The sequence below is a fragment of the Salvia miltiorrhiza genome, chromosome 7 (genome assembly GCF_028751815.1).
Source record: "Salvia miltiorrhiza cultivar Shanhuang (shh) chromosome 7, IMPLAD_Smil_shh, whole genome shotgun sequence".
NCBI classification, from domain to species: Eukaryota; Viridiplantae; Streptophyta; class Magnoliopsida; order Lamiales; family Lamiaceae; genus Salvia; species Salvia miltiorrhiza.
The window spans coordinates 47,032,115-47,036,102 of NC_080393.1; the positions used below are offsets into that span (position 1 = coordinate 47,032,115).

At 32.5% G+C, this 3,988-nt stretch overlaps 2 long non-coding RNA genes across 2 annotated transcripts; both read left to right on the forward strand.

The window, feature by feature from the left end:
- Positions 1–262: 262 nt before the first annotated feature.
- Positions 263–1,428, forward strand: LOC130992813 (uncharacterized). Its single transcript, XR_009091409.1, has 2 exons — positions 263–624; positions 1,237–1,428. It is a non-coding gene; the product is annotated as an uncharacterized LOC130992813 (long non-coding RNA).
- A 681-nt stretch (positions 1,429–2,109) lies between these two features.
- On the forward strand, positions 2,110–3,238 carry LOC130992814 (uncharacterized). Its single transcript, XR_009091410.1, has 2 exons — positions 2,110–2,471; positions 3,047–3,238. It is a non-coding gene; the product is annotated as an uncharacterized LOC130992814 (long non-coding RNA).
- The last annotated feature ends 750 nt before the right edge of the window (positions 3,239–3,988 follow it).

Genomic DNA, 3,988 nt, shown 5'->3' on the forward strand with positions numbered 1-3,988 from the left:
TTATTATATAAGTTTAATTATTAGTATTTTTCGTGTATAGCTTATTATTTTTAAATAATTACATGATAAATATAGATATGCACCATTAATTTTATCTAGACTATTATTATTATTATTATTATTATTATTATTATTATTATTATTATTATTATTATTATTATTATTATTATTATTATTATTATTTTTGTTTCCTATTAGAACTAGAACTCTTTAAAGACTAGTATAAATATGAAATCAATTTACAAACCCTACACATAGAAACTCGAAGCCAACAGTAAATTTTAGTCGGGTTTTGGAGAGCTGTGGGGCGCAGGAAACGTGAGGAGCTGGAGTCAGTTTTTCGCAGGAAATCAAGTTCTGGCAGTTTCGGGAGAACGGCCATAACTTCCTCCACAGAACTCCGATTCAGGCAAAACAGGCGGCCACGGAAAGCTCTCTCGAAGACAAAGAAGTCGTATTTCTGGGCGAAATACGATTTGAGGACGTTTGAGGCTTCAAACGAAGGCTTGAAGCTGACTGGTCTGTTCAGCTGCGAGTTTGACGAAAACTTTAGAAATTTCAAGAGTTCATATAGGGATGCGTTGGTAGAAATCATCAAAGGGAGTTATCAATTTCAAGAATTAGGTGAGGGATTTTACGCTCATTCATATGGTTATATATGTTTTTATTATCGCGTTTGATTACTTGTTTACGTGCATCTTATGTCTATGTTGTTATGTGTGATCATGGGACCTAAGCCATTGATCTATGTTATGTGTGATCATGGGACCTAAGCCATTGATCGATCATGGGACCTAAGCCATTGATTTATTGTTATGTGTGATCATGGGACCTAAGCCATTGATCGATCATGGGACCTAAGCCATTGATTTATTGTTATGTGTGATCATGGGACCTAAGCCATTGATCGATCATGGGACCTAAGCCATTGATTTATGTTATGTGCGATCATGGGACCTAAGCCATTGATCTATGTTATGTGCGATCATGGGACCTAAGCCATTGATCTATGTTATGTGCGATCATGGGACCTAAGCCATTGATCTATGTATGTGTTTGGTTATGGGACTTAAGCCATCGACTCAAACTATGATTATGTTTGTCAAGGGGCTCCGGTCTCTTGGCGTATGTTTGCAAGTATGATAATGTGATTTGATTATATATGTGACGTATGTGGATATTTGTTATGTTCCTCACTGAGTATATTTTCAATATGCTCACCCCTTATCGTTTCAGTTTTGCAGTTTCAGAGTCGAAGTGGCCATGGAAGTGGAGAATGACTAGGGATAAGGATTTCTTTTACATTGGACATTTTAGTTGAACTTATTAAGTTTTATTTTATTTTCATGTTACTACTTTAGTTTTGGCAAGTTGACTTTGAAATTAGTTTAAATTTTCTTTATAAATCAATAAATTTTATTTTCACTATATTAGTTCTTCAAAGTTTTTAATTTGAAAAGTTTATGAAAATTGGGGTGTTACATAGTGGTATCAGAGCGGGTCTACGTTCCTGTAGACTCGTGCTTTAAAAAAAAATGTTTTGCTTTCAAAAAGGTTTAAGTAAGCTTAAAAGGTTAGACTAGCCTAGTCATTCGAAACTCATGCGCTGCATCGACTCCAAGGTATGTGTTCTAATTGTTCAATTATAGTTATGGCAGTTATGATGTTTTACAAGATATTTTTTTTAATAATGTTTTTATGTTCTAGTACTATTATGTTTAGCTCTGTTAGAAATAGTTGTAATTGTGAAATTGTTTAGATGACACGAATGAAGAATGATTAGAAATTTCGAGGACGAAATTATTTTTAAGTGGGATAGGTTGTAACACCCCAAATATTTAGATTTATTATATAAGTTTAATTATTAGTATTTTTCGTGTATAGCTTATTATTTTTAAATAATTACATGATAAATATAGATATGCACCATTAATTTTATCTAGACTATTATTATTATTATTATTATTATTATTATTATTATTATTATTATTATTATTATTATTATTATTATTATTATTATTATTATTATTTTTGTTTCCTATTAGAACTAGAACTCTTTAAAGACTAGTATAAATATGAAATCAATTTACAAACCCTACACATAGAAACTCGAAGCCAACAGTAAATTTTAGTCGGGTTTTGGAGAGCTGTGGGGCGCAGGAAACGTGAGGAGCTGGAGTCAGTTTTTCGCAGGAAATCAAGTTCTGGCAGTTTCGGGAGAACGGCCATAACTTCCTCCACAGAACTCCGATTCAGGCGAAACAGGCGGCCACGGAAAGCTCTCTCGAAGACAAAGAAGTCGTATTTCTGGGCGAAATACGATTTGAGGACGTTTGAGGCTTCAAACGAAGGCTTGAAGCTGACTGGTCTGTTCAGCTGCGAGTTTGACGAAAACTTTAGAAATTTCAAGAGTTCATATAGGGATGCGTTGGTAGAAATCATCAAAGGGAGTTATCAATTTCAAGAATTAGGTGAGGGATTTTACGCTTATTCATATGGTTATATATGTTTTTATTATCGCGTTTGATTACTTGTTTACGTGCATCTTATGTCTATGTTGTTATGTGTGATCATGGGACCTAAGCCATTGATCTATGTTATGTGTGATCATGGGACCTAAGCCATTGATCGATCATGGGACCTAAGCCATTGATTTATTGTTATGTGTGATCATGGGACCTAAGCCATTGATCGATCATGGGACCTAAGCCATTGATTTATTGTTATGTGTGATCATGGGACCTAAGCCATTGATCGATCATGGGACCTAAGCCATTGATTTATGTTATGTGCGATCATGGGACCTAAGCCATTGATCTATGTTATGTGCGATCATGGGACCTAAGCCATTGATCTATGTATGTGTTTGGTTATGGGACTTAAGCCATCGACTCAAACTATGATTATGTTTGTCAAGGGGCTCCGGTCTCTTGGCGTATGTTTGCAAGTATGATAATGTGATTTGATTATATATGTGACGTATGTGGATATTTGTTATGTTCCTCACTGAGTATATTTTCAATATGCTCACCCCTTATCGTTTCAGTTTTGCAGTTTCAGAGTCGAAGTGGCCATGGAAGTGGAGAATGACTAGGGATAAGGATTTCTTTTACATTGGACATTTTAGTTGAACTTATTAAGTTTTATTTTATTTTCATGTTACTACTTTAGTTTTGGCAAGTTGACTTTGAAATTAGTTTAAATTTTCTTTATAAATCAATAAATTTTATTTTCACTATATTAGTTCTTCAAAGTTTTTAATTTGAAAAGTTTATGAAAATTGGGGTGTTACATAGTGGTATCAGAGCGGGTCTACGTTCCTGTAGACTCGTGCTTTAAAAAAAAATGTTTTGCTTTCAAAAAGGTTTAAGTAAGCTTAAAAGGTTAGACTAGCCTAGTCATTCGAAACTCATGCGCTGCATCGACTCCAAGGTATGTGTTCTAATTGTTCAATTATAGTTATGGCAGTTATGATGTTTTACAAGATATTTTTTTTAATAATGTTTTTATGTTCTAGTACTATTATGTTTAGCTCTGTTAGAAATAGTTGTAATTGTGAAATTGTTTAGATGACACGAATGAAGAATGATTAGAAATTTCGAGGACGAAATTATTTTTAAGTGGGATAGGTTGTAACACCCCAAATATTTAGATTTATTATATAAGTTTAATTATTAGTATTTTTCGTGTATAGCTTATTATTTTTAAATAATTACATGATAAATATAGATATGCACCATTAATTTTATCTAGACTATTATTATTATTATTATTATTATTATTATTATTATTATTATTATTATTATTATTATTATTATTATTATTATTATTATTATTATTATTATTATTATTATTTTTGTTTCCTATTAGAACTAGAACTCTTTAAAGACTAGTATAAATATGAAATCAATTTACAAACCCTACACATAGAAACTCGAAGCCAACAGTAAATTTTAGTCGGGTTTTGGAGAGCTGTGGGGCCCAGGAA